At 46.3% G+C, this 22,095-nt stretch overlaps 1 protein-coding gene across 3 annotated transcripts in view; it reads left to right on the top strand.

Annotated features, from left to right (window-relative positions):
• The window catches only part of MBTPS1 (membrane bound transcription factor peptidase, site 1), a 1,184,166-nt gene that overhangs the window by 573,917 nt on the left and 588,154 nt on the right, over window positions 1-22,095 (top strand). The gene's annotated exons all lie outside the window — the stretch shown is intronic.

Raw genomic sequence — 22,095 nt, 5'->3', positions numbered from 1 at the left:
ATTCCCAATTGCAAGACCCCAAAAGACAGGCCGGCGGCACTGTTACGGGGATGACATCCGGCGGCATTAGTACAGACAAGTCATCCCTTGCAAAACACACAACCCAAAGCCAGATGTCTACAGCGACATTGTCACAGCCACACACCGCGTCGAGGGGAAGTTCCACTAGCTCCCTGTCCTCTGGGCATTTGCAATCTCGCTCGCCGTACGACAGGCCCCCAAGGTCGAGAGATGAAACTGACTTGAACGCCGTGTGCAATACTGCTGCCGAAGACCGAGCATCGAGAGACACAGGTCCGGCTGGTCTGCCGAAAAAACAACAATCTTCTATAACGGCAAACAGCAAAACACCCGCAGACCTCAAAATTGTCGCACTTCGTCAAGAAACATGTACCTGAAACACTGAAGGGCGGCCTTCGAAACAACATACTTCGAAGAGCCACAAACCCCATAGGGAAAAAGAGTGCATTCCATAGGGAGAAAGACAGTGTTTCCCAAGGGGAGGGTACTTTGTCTGCAATTATCAAACACAGGAAGCAGCCTACTCCAGAACTACCCCCTATTCCAGTCACTGTCCCAAGTTCCACACAATGGTCTGCTGCGGATATAGAGAGAGTGATGAGACGTATGTCCTTTATGGCAGATTTATTTCGAGAAAAACCCACGATCTATGGTTAATATTCAGTACACCCCATCAGCTAACGGGGTGACAATGTCTCAACGCCAGCAAAAAGTACCTGGCCAGACACATTTCAAGACACCTCTCAGCAGGACCCAAACAAATTGGACCTCTATGACCCCAATACAGATTCTGAGAATCAAGAGAACCTAGATGAGGTAATTATTATTTTGATGACGATGAAGAAGACGTCCAAGTCTTACCCTCTCCAGATCATGTAAACCTCCAGTGGCGGATTCACCAGTGGACAACCAACTTCAATTTAATGACGTGCTGCTAAAGGCAGCTGAGCATTTTCAAATTCAAACACAGGAAACCGAGGTTGACAAAAACTTTGTCGAGGACATAAAGCAATAACCCAATTTATCCCATTATTAATATCTGTACAAAGGATTCAACCCTCTCTAGAAACCCCTAACCTCACGCGGGCAGTAAACCCCAGAATGAGAACATGTTCTGACCAGCCACATCAAACCACCTCTACAAAAGGGGTCAATTAAAACCTCATTCACTGGTAGTTATCACGACAAGGAAGAGGGCAGGAGCACAAGTCGCTTCATCAGAAGCACCTCAAAACTACACAATTTTGGAAAGAAAGTGGCCACCTCTGCAGCTCTTAAACATGAATTGCCAACACCACCACCACTCTGCTGGCCAGTTACAACTGCCTCAAGTGGGAGGAAATGGCCACCTTAATGGCCTCAGTAACGGCACCATTAAAATCTCAATTGTTCCTCGCTGTAGCAGAGGGGAAAGCTGTATCTAACTGTATTTTAAAAAATAATTTTGACGCAGCTGACAATGCTGGCAGAATTATAGCAGAGGGCACAATTATAAAGCACCATGCATGGCTGCACAAATCGTGATTCAAATTAGAGACACAGGCAACCCTCCTCAATATGCCGGTAGAGCCCAACATGCGTTTCGGCAAGGCAGTAGAGGGCAAAGGAAGAGAATGACACTCTAAAGTCTATGGGTCAACTCACCAACAAGCCCTCGGGCTAAAGGGGCGGAAATCATTTTCATCGCTTCAGGGGCCAAAATTCGCAGAGGGCAGACGGATACAACCAAGGTCAGGGTTCAACCTGGGGTTCCAATTAAGGACAACCATCTAAATGTTTCTAGAGGGGCCACCGAAGATCTTGCGACCGGGGCAGATACTCCTCTTCCAGGGGTGGGTCCACATTCCCCAAAGCAATGACCACCCGCTTCAGGTCCACTCCCATGTCACTACAGTTGGAGGACGGATAACATACTTCAACCACGCATGAGAGGGAATCCCCTCGGACAAGTGGGTGCTTTCAACCGTAGCGGGCGGTTATTGCATAGAACTACTGTAGCGACCCTCCTTCCACCCACCGTGACAGAGAACCACCACAAAGGAGGAACAACGCATACTCTTGGAAGAGGTCGCAGCGCTGCTGTTAAAGGACGCCATCAAAATCGTCCTGACAAACCAGGTAAAACAAGGGTATCTATTCAACGTAGTTCCTTGTGCCTAAAAAAGATCTAACAATGTGCCCTGTACTAGATCTGCGTCCTGCAAACACCTATGTCAAGCCACAAAAATTCTGCATGACAACGCTACAAGAAGTAATCCCATGCCTATTTTCATGTTTCCAGCGCACAGAAAATTCTTGTGTTTCAAGATAACAAACCAGCACTACCAATTCAAGGTGTGACCCTTCGGCATAGCTTCGGCTCCAAGGGTATTCACCAACGTACTGACGGTAGTGGCAGCGCACCTGCACAGGGAAGCAATACCAATATACCCATACCTGGACGACTGGCTGATCACGGATGAAACAACCCAAATTTGCAAGCAAAATACACAAAGAACAATTTACCTTCTTTTTAAATTGTGCTTCTCGATAAACCAGAAAAAATCAAGCCTCCTACCAAACAAGACAAAACAGTTCTTAGGAGCTGTCATAGGGCAAAGGAAGGGCTAGTCTCCATCAAAGGAAATAATCCAAAACATACTGCTGCAAATACCTCAATATCAAGCCGGTCACCACATACATTTTTGCAGAGCGATGCGTTTGCTCGAAATGATGGCATTTTGCATTTATCTAGTTCAACACACACGCTTGTGCATGCGCCCGATGGAGGAGAGGTTGGTGAAACAGAGGTCTCAGGCGAGCGGTCATTGGGACGATCTAGTGGTCATTTTGCCAACACTAGTACAAGCCTTACGCTGGTGGACAAAGGAGAACCTGTTGAAGGGAAAACCCTTCCACGATTTGGCGGTGCAAGCGATAGTTACAGCAGACGCATCCCTCTCCGGGTGGGGGGCCCCATCACCTTCATCTCACAGCACATGGACTCAAATCACAGCACAGAACCACATCAACTTACTGGAACTTCTACCAGTATTCAAAGCGCTCCAAGCCTTTGAAGCGCACCTGACAAATCAGTTGGTACAAATTCTCACAGACAGCACCACTGCAATTTTCTATAGGTACAAGCAGGGAGGCACACATTCTCCAAGTTTGTCCAGGTTAGCGCAGAAAATATGGAAATGGGCCCTCAAACATGGGATGTTTCTGACTTCCCAACATGTTCCAGGGGAACTTGACACCCTAGCAGAATCGCTATGCAGAGATCCTCTCCCAGAAGATCACGAGTTAGCGATTCGACAGAAATGTCATAGATCACATTTCCTCACAGTGGGGTTACCCCACGCTAGACTTGTTTGCTACAAGAGAAAACCAGCAATGCCCAGATTTCGCATCCAGGTTTCCCCAACCAGACTCCAAAGGGAACGCCCTATGGATGAGTTGGTCAGGGAAATTTGCCTATGCTTTCCCCCCCCCCAACTCCTCTAATGAACAGGGTGGTGAAAAAATTCACAGGGAACAGATGCCGCTAATCCTAGTTGCTCGCTTGTGGGTGAGACAACCCTGGTATCCACATCTGCGCAAACTGGTGGTGTGCAATCCACTCAAGCTCCCATGCTAAACCAACTTGTTTTCCCAGCACGGGGGGGACATTACACCCCCAACCTCACTCACTGAACTTGGCAGCATGGCTCCTGAAGTCAAAGAGTTTGGTCATCTTAATTTACCTCAAAGGTGTATGGATATCCTTAAGGAGGCACGTAAACCAAACACCAGACACTATTATTTTGGCAAGTGGAGAAGATTTGTAATTTGGTGCCAGTCAAAACAAATAAACCCGATAGAGAATGTACCCCAACTCACATTCTGTATTACATGCTCCACTTATTAGACTCTGGGTTAGTCTTTAACTCTATAAAGGTTCACCTAGCGGCTCTATCTGCATATACTACCTCTCACAGTACAATATCATGGTGGAAGGTTCCTGTCATTAAGGCATTCATGGAGGGAGTAAAGAGACTCCACCCTCCTATATCTAACCCACTGCCAGGCTGGGACCTCAATGTAGTACTTGCAAATCTCATGGGATCACCCTTTGAGCCTATGCATAAGTCGAGCCTTAAATACCTCACATAAAACGGCTTTCTTGGTGGCTATCACCTCCATAAGGAGAGTCGGTGAACTTCAAATATTGTCAGTGAAAGGCCTTTTCTTTGTTATCCACAAAGACAAATTGGTATTAAGAACGCAACCTAGGTTTTCACCTGTTAATTTCAAAATTCCATGTAAACCACTCTATTGAGCTACCAGCCTTCTTTCAGAACCGTACAAGCTCAGCTGAGATGAGACTCCATACACTAGATGTAAGGAGGGCGGTCCTCTACTATGTAGACAAAACCAGACTGCTCAGGAAAACAGACCAACTGTTTGTTTCCGTAGCACCAGGCAGAGAAGGAGAATGCATTTCCAAAAATGCCATCTCCAGATGGATAGTCGGATGCATACAGATCTGCTACTCTTTATCGAACAAGACACTGCCTTTCACACGAAGAGCTCACTCCACAAGGGGACAGGAGCTACTCTGGCTTTTATTGCAAATGTCCTCCTGGGCGCCATTTGCAAAGCAGGTGCATGGAGCTCCGTACACACCTTCACTCAGCACTACTGCATTGACACGCTAAAGCGGAGACCCAGGTGGTGCAAGCAGTTCTGAAACATCTATTTGCCGCTGTACCTTCTCTCAACGCACCACCTTCTCCAAACACTGCTCGCTAATCTATGCATAGCTTGTGATCTAAGCAGATTCCACAAGCCTCAGAAGGAATCCATTACTCACCGTAATCGTATTTCTGATGCTTGTATCTGCTTAGATTCACATGCGCCCACCCTTCCTGCCCTCGGAGTAGCAGGTGCATAGATACTTTCTCTGAGCTTTATCTATACATATCTGCTTTAATACACCTGTACTCCTGCTACACTTCATGCAACCTACGACAATGATGGCAGAAAAAACAATCTGTGAAGTACCATGGGTACAACTGACATCACACTAGGGATAGTATTACTGGCACGCCCTGTCGGCGTCCCTTATTGAGTTTCGAAAACAACTGTAATACTCTGCAGCTTCCACTAGATGTCGGCCTATGCATAGCATATGAATCTAAGCAGATATAAACATCAGGAATACGATTGTGGTGAGTAATGTATCCCATATCACGTCACTACGCTCCATACCTCAGTTCCTTTTTTCTGCATGCTCGACACACTGCTATGAGGAACACGACAGTCTTCCATTCTGCGTTTTTACTAAATTTGTCAATTTTTTCTAAAACCTCGATGGTGACATGTCCGCTCATCCAATTTCGGGCTTTGAAAAGTGCACCAACTGCCATTTCAAAATGTCGATGACGGATTGCGTGACATTTGTCTGTACTGTCTGGGTATGGATCACAGCACAAAGGGATGTGCATTGTGCTCCAAGATGCACTCGAAGTCCATACGCGAGTGGGCCAGCAAACTCGCCTTGGGCCGACCGTCTCCGAAATCCATGACTCGGTCGATCATCTGGTCTTCTGAGGCCGAGACGGAAGGGCCCACCCCCGAAAAGGAAAAGCGTTAGCAGAAGGCCAAAAAGCGGTCACAGTCAAGGAGCCACTCTTACTTGTCTTCATTGCATAAGAAAGAGGCACCACAGTCATCGACACAAGTCCAGCTCGTTGTTGGAAAAAGCTAAGCCCTCAGCTCGGCCGACAACTCAAGAGGAGTCGGAAGATTTTAAGACCCATATGCTGGCTATGTTTAAGATGCAGGCTGCTGCAGGTGCGGGTGTACTCCCCCCCCCCCCCCGAGCAGCAGGCCTCGGCGGGACTTGGCATGCCCAACTCCACGCACGCCATATTGTCCATGGCATTGGAGAAGCGGTTGGGCTCGACCCCGAAAGGCACAGAAGCCATCTATGCCCGGTCCTTCTCGAGAACGTCAAGGCTGACGTTCCTGATGTCATGGTGGTGCCCAGCCCCAATTGGCACTGACGACCATTCCATCAAAAGAGTGATCTTCGCCGACAATGGGCGACAGATCTTTTGCCCCCATCTCCATGTCTGGAATCTTCAAATCCATGGCATCTATCTTCGGCGTCGACCAGGTTGACGACCAAGGGGACATCGATCCTATATATACAGGGTCAGGAGGAGTGGCCCAAGGGCTCCACGATGCCAGCGGCCTGTACAAGTCTACGGAAGTACAACTCCTGCAAGGTCAGCCCTACACTCACACCCATGCTAAGTTCACGGCCCTAGTGGAAAGGGTATTAGACACCCTAGGTTTGTCCGTGGCTAATCTGGGCTACGAACTGACGGACATATTGGATGAGGTTCTGTGACAGAATGTAACATGCCACTTAATCCGGCTATTGCAGATCCCCTAGCCTCCTCGTGGCAGCACCCCTGCTCCATTCCGCCAGTCAGCTCTACCTTTACGGGTAAGTACAGGCTGGCGAGAGGAGATCCATCATTTCTCGCTTCTCACCCTTCTTCGGAAGGCAGCCACAATCTCCACCAGGCCTGCAGCCTCCACTTCTAATCTGCCCCCAGATAGAGAAAGTAAAAGGTTGTACGCAATGGCCAAGAAGGTCTTTACTTCTGGCAGCATGGCACTGATGTCACCAATGTAGCCTGCGGGTTCACAAAATACTCTTTTTGCTTATGGAAAGCTGTGGAGCTGGCAGCTTAATACGGTTTATAGTCATTAAATCGAATGTAAAAATGTCGAAAGTCATAATGTCTAAAAAATAAATGTTGAATTTCTTTTTTTGGTTGCTTTTTATTCGAAATGGGGGGTTCCTCCCCAACCACCTTTTTCTGTATAATTTTTTTTAGTTTTACCCATTTTTTTTTACCCCCGGAACCCAAAAAAATCATGTAAATAAGAAAATAAATTCAACATTTTTGTTTTCGACATTATTGTAATTCGACATTTTATTTTCGATATTATGAATGCACACCGCTTAATACATCCCCGAAGGTGAAATGTGGGATGGTTTTTCATGGCTGGTGGAAGATGTGAAGGATGTGGCCAAGCAGTCGTTGCAAACAGGCCTGGACGTGGCAAATTGAGAATAGGCTACTTGACATGCCTTTCGCCTTCTTTGGCCAGAAGGCGGACGACCCTTTGGAGAAGTTTAAAGAGTCTAAATTAGCTGCACAGATCGCTGGGCCTAGGTGCGCAGCCGGCCAAACCTGCCTTCAGCTTTGCCTCTATAGGCAGAGGCTACAGGCGCTATGTGCCTTAGTACAGGAAGGCTCAGCTCCCGCAGGCCAGGCAGGGGCAGCAGTGCTTCTCGCACACTGGAAGGGTTATAGGGCATTTTAGGGGCCATCAAAAAGTGGCAGGGCCAGCTCTGCCCTCCAACCCGCTTTAATGTTCCCTCTCACAATTTACCGGTTGGTGGACGGTTGGTACAGCATTGGCCCCAGTGGCAGGATATTACCTCTGATGCCTGGGTGCTGATGCTGAGCTCGTTCGATGGGGTTGTTGCCTGCCCTTCTTAAGAAAACCTCCAGACCCCCACCATCTCCAATCCAACCCGGACTGGAGCTCCAGGAAGAACTGCAAGACCTGTTGTTGAAGGGTGCCATGGAAGAGGTACCTTCTGAACAGAGAGCATTGTGTTGGTATTTCCTGGTGCTCTAAAATGCACCATTCGAAGGGATTGTGTCCTCCGACGTATTACTTATCTTAGATATCTCTTTCCAGCTTTGCTGGCCTCAAACAAAATTCTCTAGAGGGCGCTGCGCGTCGATGTCCGCCGAGTCGATGTCCCTCGACAGCCGCCGTATCGACGTCATCCTGCCTATAAAGGCAGCGCGCAGCTTCCGTTGCTCAGTTCCGTTTTTCCGCGCTTACTCAGTGCCTCAGAATGATGTTGCTCAGTTTCGTAGAGAATTTATCCTATTTCCTCGAGATATTCGATCCATACTCGATGGCTTCCTCGTCGGAACCGACGACCCCTCGGTTACGGCTTCAAAAAATGCCGAGACTGTGGGAAAAAGATGTCGCTGACTGACCCTCAGAGTTTGTCTGTGGTGTTTGGGAGCTGAACACCATTGTTCGGAGTGCGAGGACTGTATGTCCATGACAGCTAAGGCCCTGAAGGAGCGTAGGGGGAAGCGGGAAAAAGGTAAGACTTCAAAAGCTTCTTCTTCCTCGACGAAGTCGAGACACTAGTCTCCTCGTCACCATTCGCGCTCCAGGTCTCGGAGTGGGTCCCATCACTCCTCGAGATCGAAGCACTTGAAGAGTAGATGTCGAAGATCTTCGTCCTCTTCCTTTGTTTCTCCTAAGCTAATCCCTTGCCCCACGAAACATAGTTCCCGGGCTGAATGGGAGGAATTCCGCAAAAATATGATGAGCGTCTTCGAGAAAGCGGCCTCGACCCCCTCAAAGACTGACGAGAGCGATGCTCTGGTCGAAAGACCCGAAGGTCAAAAACGCTGCGAGTCGCAGTACCCAGCGAAGGAAGCTTCTCGAGCGCGTCACAAACCCTCGAGTAAAGCTATGACCTCGAAACCTTCTTCGATGGTTCCTTCGACGCCGTCGACGAAGGTTCCATCGACGCCGAGGTCGGTGTCTTCGATGCCGTTGTCGAAGGGACCTTCGACACGGGTCTGTCGACTCGACGCCATCTTCGACACCGGAGTCTATGCCAAGGAAAGTCACGTTTGCGGCGCACCCAGTGGCTATCCCCAGGTCCTCGATGACGATGGCGTCGAGATTGTCGACTTCCTCAAGCAGAATCTCAATTCTATCGAGGTCCTTGAGGCCTCCACCTTTGTTTTCGACGCCACGCTCGAAGCCTTCGACGACATCGACGTTTTCGAGGCCGATTACAAGTTTGGCACCCTCTGCCTTGGAGATGGGTTTCACACCCTTTGTGAGTTCAGACCAATTGAGAACTATGTCCTCAATTATGGAAGAGGGAGAACTATCTGACCAAGAAGAGACATTTGAGTTGCAGGGACCTGCAACCCCAGTTCAAGAGGAGTTATCCTCAGAACGACGCAGGTTAAAGGAACTCCATGATTCCTTACATGAGGCAAGTGGGTTAGACACTTCCCCTGAGGTGGAGTTCGCTAGGCCAGACCCGGGAGAGCATGCTGAAACCCCCTATAGAGCCTTAATGGCCAGGATCACAGAATTTATGGGGTGGTCAACACCTTCACAGGCTTTCCAACAAGATGACCTCACGGATATTCTTGATAAAGGTCCACAGGAGGATCCTGTAGTGCCTTTTCATAAAGCTCTTCAAAGGAAAATCATGACGAACTGGGAAACCCCAGATGTCATCCCGGCAGTAAATAAAAAACTGTCTACTAAATACAGGGTATCTTCTGCAGACCCAGAGTTTTTGTCCAAACACCCATCCCCAGAAAGTCTGGTGGTACAGGCAGTATCTTCTACTGACATCAAGACTGCTTACCCTACCGTCCCACAGGACAGGGACGATAAGAAATATGATGCTATGGCAAAGAAAGTTTTTTCGGCATGTAGCATGGCGTTAAAATCTATTAATGCTACTTGCACCCTTGCTAGATTCAGCCATACACTTTGGGAGTGTGCTTCTACAGCGGCTGACTGCATCCTGGAGGGAGAAGAAAGGGAGGCGTTCCTAAATATCATACAGGACGGTAAAGACGCTATGTGCGAATCCCTCCAGACGGGCATTGATTCGGCTGACAGTATCAGCAGAGCAATGGTGGCAAGTACAACAACCAGGAGAGTCTGGTTTTGCCACAGATGTGCAAGCCAGGCTCTTGAACATGCCATTCGATGGCTCTTTGTTTGTGAAAAAGGCGGATGACAGTTTAGAAAAACTGCAAACATCAAAGGCAGCAGCAAAATCCCTAGGCGCTGCAATCCTTCAGACACCTTTTCGTTCCACAGGATCCTCTGCGAGAGGCAAGTCCTTTCGCTTCTACTCCGCATTCGGAAGAGGTAGAGGATGACCGGCTCAAAGGGGACAAAGAAGAACTACCCGAGGTGGACGGGGTAGATATTCAAAAGCCGCAGCAACAGCAGGTGCCTCTTTACCATTGGCATCTGCATCAGCCGCCCCAAAACCACTCTGAGGACTTCCCTCACAAGACACCTGTAGGAGGCAGGTTAACAACATCTGGCGGAATGGCAGGCTATCACGTCAGATGCTTGGGCATTGGAAACAGTTGCCCAAGGTTACTGCCTGCGTCTCCTATGCATACCTCAGTCATCCACCGGGGATCAGCTCTCAAAAAGCTCCAGATCCGCTCCTCTTGCAGGAAATTTTAGACCTGCTAGAGAAAGGTGCCATAGAACCGGTACCAGTAGCGGAGAGAAACAAGGGCTGGTACTCCCCTTACTTTCTCATTCCAAAGAAAGACGGAGAACTGAGACCCATCTTGGATTTGCGAGAATTGAACAAATTCCTCAGGAAAGACAAATTCAAGATGGTAACTCTTTCTCAGATCCTTCAGGCCCTTCAGTTCCAGGACTGGTTGGTATGTCTGGACCTTCAGGACGCTTATTTCCATGTGCCTATCCATCTCAAACACAGGAAATACCTGAGGTTCGCAATTGGCAACTCTCATTATCAATTTCGAGTGCTGCCATTTGGGCTGACCTCCGCCCCGAGGGTCTTCACCAAGTTACTGTCGGTAGTGGCTGCAAGTCTAAGGAGGGAAGGGATTCACGTCTACCCCTACCTGGACGATTGGTTGATCAGGGCTGTATCTTCGGAACAAGCTCCGATCCAGCTAAATCACGTTTGCCACTCCCTTCACAGACTGGGCTTCTCCCTCAATTTAAAGAAGTCACAAATGATACCATCGCAGAGACTCCAGTTCATCGGAGCGATCCTGGACACTTCCCTGGGAAAAGCCTCGCCACCAGAGGTGAGGGCTCAAGATATTCTACAGATGGTTACCAAGTTCCAAAATGCCCAACGTCTCCCAGCCTTCGACATTTTGAGGTTGCTAGGCCTCATGGCATCCTGCATTTTCCTAGTGCCAGAGGCTCGCCTGAGAATGAGATCCCTCCAGTGGGCACTGAGAAGTCAGTGGTCACAATTCTCAGGAAGAATGACAGATCTTCTTCAGGTTCCCGACAGGGTGGCTCGAGACCTTCAGTGGTGGGCCTGTCAGGAGAACATTCTGAAAGGAGAACAGTTTTGGCAACCCTGGCCGGAGATAACAGTAGTCACGGATGCCTCACTCACAGGGTGGGGAGCCCACGCCAACGACTTGACCATCAGTGGTCGTTGGTCTCCATCGGAGTCCAGACTACATATCAACCTGTTAGAGCTGAGGGCCATCAGACTTGCGCTGAAGGCGTTCCTGCCATCTGTACAAGGGAAGAATGTCCTGATAATGACGGACAACACAGTGGCCATGCATTACCTCAACAAAAGAGGAGGCGTAGGATCACTACCTCTGTGCAGAGAGGCGATGCAGCTCTGGTTTTGGGCAATCCAAGAAGGAATCTCTCTATCGGCAGTTCACCTAGCCGGAGAGAAGACCTTGACCACGGACGCTCTGAGCAGGCAGAGCACAGTCTCCCACGAGTGGGAACTAGCTCAGGAAGTCCTTCAAGAGATCTTCGCCCTTTGGGGAACCCCTCAGGTGGATCTGTTCGCCACCAGTGTCAACAGGAAGTGCAATCTGTTCTGTTCAAGGGAATTTCCCCCGAGAGGAGCGCTGGGAGACGTGTTCATAGTGGACTGGGAGTTTCCACTTCTGTATGCGTTCCCACCGGTCCCTGTCATTCCTCAAATGATCAGGAGGTTGAGAAGATTCCGGAAAACCATGATCCTAATTGCCCCGGATTGGGCCAGGAGAACGTGGTACCCGGACCTTCTAGACTTGTCCATCTGCCCTCCAATTCGACTTCCACTCGGAGAGAATCTACTCTCACAGAAGGGAGGTCAGGTTCTACATCCAGACATCAAAACCCTCACGCTTGGCTTCTGAAAGGCTGAGGTACAAGGATTGGGACCTCCCTGATGATGTTATGGAGGTGTTGCTTTCGGCAAGGAGGCCAGCAACAAAGTCTTTATACTGCTGCCGTTGGAACAGATTTTGCAGCTGGTGTAGAGAAAAGAATATCGACCCCTTTTCATGTGGTACAACAATGGTTTTGTCCTTCCTACTCTATTTAGCGAATTCAGGCCTTCAAGTTGGCACCATTAAGGGCTATCTCGCAGCGCTATCCATCTTTAAGCGCACTGCGGAAGAACCATCCTATTTCAAATTAGCCTTGGTAATACAGTTTCTAAAGGGGTTAAATAACGTTTATCCCCCAAGACCATTCCAGGTTCCCCTATGGGATTTAAACTTAGTCCTAACTTTCCTGATGGGCACACCTTTCGAACCACTCCATTTTTGTTCGTTAAGATTTATTACCCTTAAAACTGTTTTATTAATAGCACTTACATCTGCTAGAAGGGTGAGCGAGTTACAAGCTCTTTCTTGTAAACCCCCTCATACAATCTTTCACAAAGACAAAGTTGTTCTGCAAGTGAAGCCTAATTTCCTCCCAAAGGTGGTTTCTGAATTCCATATCACTCAGAAGATTACCCTCCCATCTTTCTATCCTCCTCCTCATCCGGGGAAAGAGGAAGAGAGGTTACACAGGCTGGACCCAAGAAGGGCTTTAAGTTTTTACATCAGTAGACTGGCTAGGATAAGACGAACAGACCAGCTGTTTGTAGGCTACGCAGGTCACAAGCTGGGGTTACCGATAACTAAGCAGACCATTTCCAGATGGATCATTCTAGCCATTTTGGAATGTTATAAACTGGCAGGAAAAGAGCCCCCTCAAAATCTTAGGGCTCATTCGACCAGAGGTATCGCAGCTTCTTTGGCCCTCAAAAGAGGAGTGCCGGTTAGAGACATATGTGCGGCTGCCACATGGTCGTCCGTCCATACCTTTACACGGTTTTACAACTTGGATTCCTCCTCCAGTCAAGAGACTAGGTTTGGAAGGGCAGTATTGCACTCTATTCATCAATAAAAGGAAGCATGAAGTCAGTACTCCCACCTCCAATAACAGAATACTGCTATGGGAGCCTATCTAAAATAAGGAATACGTGGGAGGACACAATCCCTTCGAAGAACAAGTTACTTCTTACCTTGTAACGTTCTTTCGATGGGATGTTCCTCCGACGTATTCCTAATCGATCCTCCCACCCATCCCCGCAGTACTACTTCTATTGTTGTTGCAGCTTACGCTCCTTCAGGGTGATTAGTCTAGTCCAGAAAGAATCATTGTGGGCTACAAAACGGAACTGAGCAACGGACGTTGTGCGTGGCCTTTATAGGCAAGATGACGTTGACGTCGATACGGCGGCTGTTGAGGGAAATCGACCGGCGGACATCGATGCGCAGCGCCCTCTAGAGAGAACATTTTCCGAGGCCAGCAAAGCTGGAAAGAGATATCTAAGATAAGGAATGCGTCGGAGGAACATCCCATCGAAAGAACGTTACAAGGTAAGAAGTAACTTGTTCTTTTCACCCATTATTTAAAAGAATCTCTTGGGGGGTGAGGGAGACTCCCATTGAGTGGTGTGGGATCCCTCGCTACATTCTGTCGATCTAGCATATATGGGACAAATATTAAGCCCTTCCAGTTAAAAAAAATTCACCAGCCGCCACTGAAATTGTTATTAATGGACATAAAATATTATAAACCAAGTTAATATTTTGTTATAGAAAAGATTCCTCTGTCACCTTATCTTTCCTTAAATTGGCTAGTGATACTAAGGAAGCTTGTCTCAGTTCAGTTTTAATTGGTGTCGATTGAGAAACTGCAGGAAGATTCCTCCAAAAAAGTCCTCTAATATAGTCAACAACTTGCAGGTTTTTTATAAGTGGTTGAAATACCAGACAGAATCCAGGGTACTATCTTATGCTTAAAGACCCAAACAAGTAGAGTTAAGGAAAAACATCATACTGGTAGTGTTGATCCTTCAACTTGGCATCCAAATTTGTTTTCATTTGTTTAATCATGCTATTTATCATTTTCTGCTTATGCTGTGTTAATGACATAGCCTAAGTAAGTAAATTTGCCTTTACCTACTTTTACCAAAGTATGTGTATGGAAGGTCAAACGATAGCATGTATTTTCCTTTTATTGGTGAATCCAAGTTTGGATTAAGTCATGTTAGAGGATAATCAATCCTTACCTTCCAATAGCATCAAGCCTAGGCAGAAGGACCTATGGGAGCTTGGTCTAACACAATGTTTCATCATCATAGGCAGGTCTTCTCTTGGCTCAATTTAGAAATTACGCACCTTCCCCAGCTCCTCGCCCATATTTGCTACATAGTGGTTAAATAAACTGGCGGCCAAAATGCACCCTTGTTTCAATCCTTTATAGGTTGGGGTAACTTGAGTTATACTATAGGTATACAGCCTAACTCCCACTGTATGTATATATGTAGCAGTATTAAGAGTTTGAGGCCTTCAAATATTCCCCACTTATTTAATTTATCCTATAGCCTAGCTCTACGAACCCGATCAAAAACCGAGAAAGTCCAGGTATGTTGCATAGATTAGGGTTCCAGATTTCTCCAAGACCTGTTGCTTTAAAAGATTAACCACTAGTTTATTTATAGAGTTGCCCATATTGTTTTGAAAATGTTTGGAATTTGGTTAGATGTCCTGGCTCTAGAACCCATTTTGTCTGCTTTTTAAGAATCAAGACTGCAATTAATTTTCTGGGCACATCAATTTGTGTTGAAGCCAGCAGTATTTCATTTCTCCTAGGCCCCTAGATGTACATGAGCAACTGGCAGAGCAAAACGGCAGCTTTGTTTGGAGAAAGGATGCAGTGAAGGATTTCATTGGTTGGCAACCACTGGAGAGCCCATAAAATTGTGTGCTGTTACATTAGTCTCGTCACTGGGCATGGGTATGCCCAGTGATGCATGAGACTTCACTAATGAAGGCGGCTTTTCCTGTCTAAGGACTGGAACAGTGATCACCTGCGTGTCCAACACCAGATCATGCTTTATCTATAATGGTAATATTTGCTAGAGACAGAAGATGGTTGTATCACTGGAGCAGACAAAGCAGAATTGTAGAGGTCTTGCATGGTACTATAAAACTATGCCCCACAAGGTCAGAGGATGTGCTCCTGGCAAGCGTAGTATTAATGTAATCCTCATCATGTATTATACTGACTCTTCTGTATGAACATCAAAACCCAATAGAAACCGAAAGGTTTGTGCGCTTGGGGACCACAAAATGGGATGGTGATACTCTAATATCCGTAACCATGAAATTGTGCTTCTATTGCTGGCCTTTATAAAATTTGAAATAATGTGCTGTGTTAGGGTAACTTTATCAGTCAGCCATAATATTATCCATAAGAAAAAGGTTGCGCTGCAATTTCGTCTGTTATAAATGGAATATCCAGTTCACTCTGAATATAATAAGTCGGAGTACATTACAGGACACCCAACAAAGTAATTACAAACCTTTGTACTACCAGATTTCTTATTTTTTTTACATGCCAGTACCATACATTGCTTGTGCTACAGAGTTTAACATGTACATCCCTAATATTTGTGAAAAATCTGTTTAGTGAATTATTTAAAACCCTTCGAACGACATCATTAGTTGGTATTGGGGCCATCATGCCAATTCCCTCAATCATTATTGATAACTTTTTAAGGTTTTGTAATACTTTTCCCCATTCATACAGTTCAATTGAGCCCTTTAATATTTGTTACCAGGACACATTTGCATCAGGGCTACCACTCTCAATGCTGGTAAATATGGGGTAACTACCCTCACTAGTTCTAACCTATTTTGAAGCCTGATGATACAATTCAGTTGTCCGACATTTTCAACGGTCCCGGGATGATAGCTTAGCGGCAACGTGCTAGCCTTGGAAGCAATACGACACAGGTTCAATCCCCGGGTCCGCGCTTAGAAACCTCTAGGTATTAAGCGCGTTATAATCAACATAACATATATCATAACAGTGGTCTTCACAACACCATTCATCCAAGTATAATTGTCTGGTACATGCGCCTTTGTCCTCCCATTTAGTACCACAAGACCTCCATCATGTAACTAGTGCCCAACCTTTCAAAGTATCTCTTTTTGTGGCTTAATTTGCAGTAATGGAATAGACGCTAAAGTAGTTGTTCAGAAAGATGTCTCTTTTAGCAACATTCCCTCCATAGTTCTGTGGAACCCCAAACGTTTCCCTTTTGTTTCTGAACCTGTACTGACTTTTTACAGCAAAGTGAAGCCTTCAGCTTCACCCACCTGGTCTTTTGCTCATTTCTATGTGGAATCAGATTAGCCTGCAGGACTATCTACTGGGTAACAGTTTCCCTTTTTGTCTTTTACTTGTAACTTTTTAGCATTGCACACCATCTTTACAATGCAGTGCAATGGGGATACCTTTGTATCAGCCTAGCTTTTTACACTTAGGATTTTTGGTTACTTTTATATCTGCCTCAAGACAAGCTGGTGGCAGAAATTATATTTTTACCATTTTTGTTTTATTTCTAGTGTGCACATTCATGGTTTATCGTGTATGGCTACAAAACATGGCTAGTGCCCTAAAATGGCCACACCACTAGAATTTTACTTGTTCTTTGGCCATATTGTTTGTCCTTCTTCCTTCCTTGCCAGGTCAGGAAATCTCATATATGGTCATGCACTTGTCCGAGAAAACTGCTGCTTTCACTGATTAGTGATGCGTGTGTGCATGCATGGCTCAGGAATTGGGTGGGACTGCCTGGTTCTACTTCACATCTATGGTGCCAGGGAGTCTAGGTGTGAGGGGCATGAGTAAAACCAGTAGTTGCCCCTGATTGGACAACTACTGGCTGTTTGAATGGTGCAGATCCTTACCATTGGTGGGCTTTGACTTGATTCGAGGCTGGATTTTGGATAAGAGGAGGACCCCTGAAGCCATTTCTTCAGATCAGCATTGGCACCAAGTATACTGTGTGGAACAGTATCCGCAGAAATAATCCAAAAATAGCTAATGATTTCAGGGCGAAACACATGCACGTGCCTCCAGGCGGAGTTTGTTGGCACTACTGTACGGCACTACTGTAAAAACACTGATGTTTGGAACAATTTTATGAATGAATATATCACAAATCACAATAAATTCTGAATAAACAGGAACATCTTTAGTTTTTTTTAATCAGACATTTCTAATATAATTACCACTAGAAGCGCACAGGCTAATATAGAACACAAAACGAATACTGACGCAGCTTTTGATGTCTATTTGTTGCTGTCTTTTCATGTTACAGTGCTTTAAATATCAGTCACGGAAGTGGCTGTGTAGTTATGGTTAAGTTGCTGTTTCCCTAGGTAAAGTTGGTGATGTTTGGTTTAGTGGGGGAAAAGTTATAGGGGGAGGTCCCAAAATGTCTTTTTTTCCCCATAGACTGAATGGGGGAAAAACTTTGCGCACGCCTACAGCCCAAGCCGTTGGACGGATTTTCACCAAATTTGCGGCTGGGGCAGGAGCTTGGTCCCGAAAGCGTGATTTTGTAAACTTTGTGACAATACGTACAGTAGTTTTCTTTAAAACTACCAAAAAATGTCTCAACAGATTAGTGATAACTATGTCCGCTGCGCGGTCACACTTCCCTGTTCGCTCCGCGGACAAGAAATCAATTCTCTAATCCGTGGCGTGATGTCCGCGGACATGTAGTGTGTTCACTGATTGGTTGTGGAATAGCGTCAAGTGTGTCAGATTCTTTCGCTGTGCCCGCCATCTTCCATTCGTGTTTTGCTGTACGCGGACATCGATGGTAACATATATAAAACAAGACACCATTGCACTTGTTTTACTTATGAAATACTGTTTAGGAAGGTCAGCGTTAATGAGGGAGAGATGGGATGTGGCAGCAGGAAGTCAATAAATGGTGTTTTATTGGCACCAAAGTAATACAGTAAATTGAAAGTTGCTGCTCAATGTATGGCGAACAATTACTGCGTCTGTATTACAATGTATTTAGAATAATATTGCGGTCAGACTGGCGTTGTAGAGTTTGTAAACTGAGCAAGCCATCTGCACTGTTTGATGGAAACAGCGTTTGTGCAAGTGTATGGGAGTAGCGGTTCTCATTAATGCATTCTCATATGTTGCAAAGTGAGAATATATTAGTTTCGTTTTTTGGTTGCGTGCTCAGTAGGCCCACGCATCGAAATGAGCCATAACGGTCAATTGTTTTTTGACCTTGAGCAAAAGGGAAAAATAAGAAGGAATGCAGGGAGTGAAAGTTTGAAAAACATACCATTTGATAAGGTTATGTTTCAAAAATGTTTGTAAGGCACATGAAATATTAGTTCACGAAGATTCTTTGCTGCAAACACATTGCTGACTAACTTTACCGAAAACAATGGAAGCGGTACATAACGTGTAAGTTTACTTCTGATGACTATACCCCGGACTGAGTTTAATTTTTTTCATGTCAAAACAATAATTTTGACAATATAACTGAGGTATTAACTTTCTGTGCAGTTAATTTTTTTCGCTTACGAAGACTGCAGATTCTCTGCGTTTGCAGGCTATGACTACTGTCACCCTTGTTGAACGCTACTTTGTGTATGTTAAAATGTCATGTTTGACCACATCGCTTTGTATATTACTTTGCACGTTTTTTTTTTGTTTTTAAATTACGGAATGGAATTTTTTAATTATGTGCACTTTAATTTTGGCTTGGGGACTAAAGTACTATCATTCTGTGCAGTTGTGTTTTTTTTTTTACTTATGGAGAGTGCAGAATCTCAGCGTTTGTAGGCTATCACTAGATTTACCCATGTTCAATGTTAATATTTCATTAAAATGTGACGTGTAAGCACTTCCATTTGTGTCTTAGTTTCCACGTTCTATTTGTTTTTTGGTAAAAATCTTTGCTAAAGGTTGGGTTTTTATACGTGTTTTCTTTATCGTTTTCTGACCAGCTACATCCTGCCGTACTGTGCGTGCCATGGATTTCAGATGCCAAGTGATGGTTTTTTTTGGACGGCAGATCCAACTGCTTGTGACCGGCTGCATGTGTGTGACAATTTTGTGGGATGAACGAGCCGGCCCCCTTTGTCCATACGCTGAAGTGGCCATTAGGAGTAACATAACATGTTTTACGGTGGTGTAGGCCACAGGTCATGGCATTGTCTTGCAACTAACTGTTCAAACATAGCGGATACTTTATCGGGAACGCCTACTTTGTGTATGGCAAAACAACGTGTGCCTCACCATTAACATTTTCACCATGAACATTTTCGATGATGCCCATAGAAACAATGTGATTGCAAATGGGATAAGTCATATGGTCTCTATCAGTTTATTGTGAAATAAAACTACTTTAAAAATTCTAAAATGTTAATGTTTTCTTTTAAAAACCAGTTAATTACTTCTAAATGTAAAGTTGTACGTCACTGTAGGTTAATTCTCAGGTTCTGCGTCACGGCCCGTAGGTGCTTATGGGTACATTTGGCTACAGTGGAGAGGAATGTAATCTAAAGGTGTACAATATCATTAGGGTTGGTTATGTGACGAGATGTTTATTTATGAGTTTGTTCATCTATTGAAAGAACTCAGTAATGCACTGGTATGTCTAGCTATGCATTGCTTAATGAACTATTTGGCATACATTTTTCTGCCAATATTACAATGACAATCCGTTCTGGAGGCTGTCCATGAAAACTAAATGCACATGTGATGTCATCAGTGATGTCATCAATGACATTTGTGATGTCATCTTTGATGTCCTGGGTGTTAGTCTTAGCAGTGCAGGGAGGTGGTGGGAGTTAAGGTTGCTTAGCTTAACAAAACTGACGAATTTCAGGGGTTTTTCGGTTTTTACTTGGAACCATACTGTCCCGTTAACAAAGTTTTGTTAAGTGAATTTCATAGGTTTTTAATAGCGCAACTTAACCATAACGTCCCTTTAACAAAGTTTTTTTTTACTGAATATATAATTTCTGAGGCTTGTTGAATCTGCTTAGATCACATGCTGTGCATAAGCCGACATCTAGTGGAAGCTGCAGAGTATTAGTTTGTTTTTCGAAATTTGAAAATGGGCGTCGACACAGGGCGTGCCAGTAATACTATCCCTAGTGTGACGTCCACTGTACCCATGATCCCTCACGCGTCTAGGACCCTCAGATTGTTTTTTTCCGCTATACTGGTTGGAAGCATTCCGCGGAGTTCCCTGGCCTTAGCCATACTTTTGCTAAAATATTGTTATTTCCCCATTTTCCACCCCAAAGTCGAGTCACCGAACATCCACACTCGACGCCGGCACGGAGAAAGAATCGACCGTCGAGAGCTGCACGACGGATTTGGGCCTCGGAAGGCCTCTGGCCTCGGCCTGGGCCTAGGAAGGCCTCTGGCCTCGGCCCTGCAAGTAGGGAGAGTGGGGGGTGGACATACTCTACACTCTTTTGGTATATAGGTACATTCTTATATATTCCTACAATTATTAGCCCGCTGCCACAAGGTACCCCTTTCCAATTTTGCTGCAAGTATCCTTGGGTTGACGGGCACACCACGTGCAATCTCTGCTTACCGAGGGACCACCCCGAGGCTAACTGCAGAGCGTGTAGTAGGTTCAAACCGAAAACACTCAAGGACCATTCGATCAAGCGTTGGGCTGACCACGCCAGGCGTCAAGAGGCCATGGCAGCGGAGGGCGCCTTCAGCGATGGCAGCGGCGCCATGCTTTCGGACGACGAGGACAACATGGCGTCAATTGACAGCCAAGCGCAAGTCCCCGACCTCGAAAGGTCGTCCGGCAGGGCGGCTATGAGGAAGACCCCCGGCGACACAAGCGCTCCCCACAGCACTTCCACAAAACACATGAAGTCCAACTGAGACTCGACGCGCATGTTGAGTACTCGGAAAGAGGCACATAGAGAACGGTCCGAATCGGTGTCCTCTGGGCGGTCTCGATCTAGATCGCCGCATGACTCCAGGCAACCATCCACTGTTGCCAGAAGTGCCTCGCTCCCCAAGGTAACGGAGTTTCGATCATCAGAAGACAAAACTGACCTCCATCCCCAGTCCGCACTCCAGGAGTCGGCGTCAACAGGCCGCGCAGCGGCTGCTCCTGAGTCCCAACCTCCACTATCCAGAGATAGTGACAATACCCCTTAACCTCGGCGCCAGGCGTCGAGAGGCTCCGGGGGGGGTGAAAAAAACAGGGTAAACACTCTTCTACACACGGGGAAGGGGAAAAACAGAGGAAGCAGGCTCAGCCTCCTTCCACACCTCAAAAACTTTCTACCCCACATAAACAGATGGACAAGTCTCGGTCTTCTGTTATCCCCAAGACCCCTGTTCAGACCAGTAGGTCTAGTCTAGATATGACAGGGAAAGGCCTTCAAGAAGGAATCCTTCCCAGTTCAAGAGTGGCCTACTGATGAGTCATGTCAAGGATGTCATCATTGGCAGATTTCTATGCCAAAATCCCTGAACACTTTCTCTCTTTTACCCCTGACGGATCAACTCCCTCAGGCTCTAAGGATCCTATAGCCCCAAGTAAGAAGTCCCGGGTTGAAGCCCCTACTTCAGACCCCTTCAGTATACAGCCCTATTCTCAATATCGGGGAGATCCATCCCTTTATAAGGATCCAGATTTGGGCATGTTGGAAGAACAAACTGGGACAGGCTACTATGGGGATGACGAGGAGGAGGAGGAGGAGGAGGAGGAGGAGGAGGAGGAGGACAACCCAGAAACCTACAGGCTAGATTCCCCGGTAGATGAAGAACCCCCGGTTACCGACTCCCCTGTCGATAACCAGCCTCTTTTGAATGAAGTGCTGTCCAGAGCGGCAGAACACTTCCACATTGACACCCAGGGTGCTTAGGAAGAGAGGGACTTTGCCGAGGAGTTAGTGGGAGAAAGGAGACCTGTTGCCCAGGCCATCCCTATCCTTAAGTCAATACAAAGGAGGATGGACCCTTCCCTTCTTAATCCGTATCTCACTAGGGCGGTAAACCCCAGAGTTGAGAAGCTTTCCAGGGCAGCCCAAACAGACCCACTGTACATGAGGGCATCTG

The sequence above is a fragment of the Ambystoma mexicanum genome, chromosome 1p, assembly GCF_040938575.1.
Source record: "Ambystoma mexicanum isolate Mex_15411 chromosome 1p, UKY_AmexF1_1, whole genome shotgun sequence".
Classification (NCBI taxonomy): domain Eukaryota; kingdom Metazoa; phylum Chordata; class Amphibia; order Caudata; family Ambystomatidae; genus Ambystoma; species Ambystoma mexicanum.
This window is presented reverse-complemented; position numbering and strand designations above follow the sequence as displayed.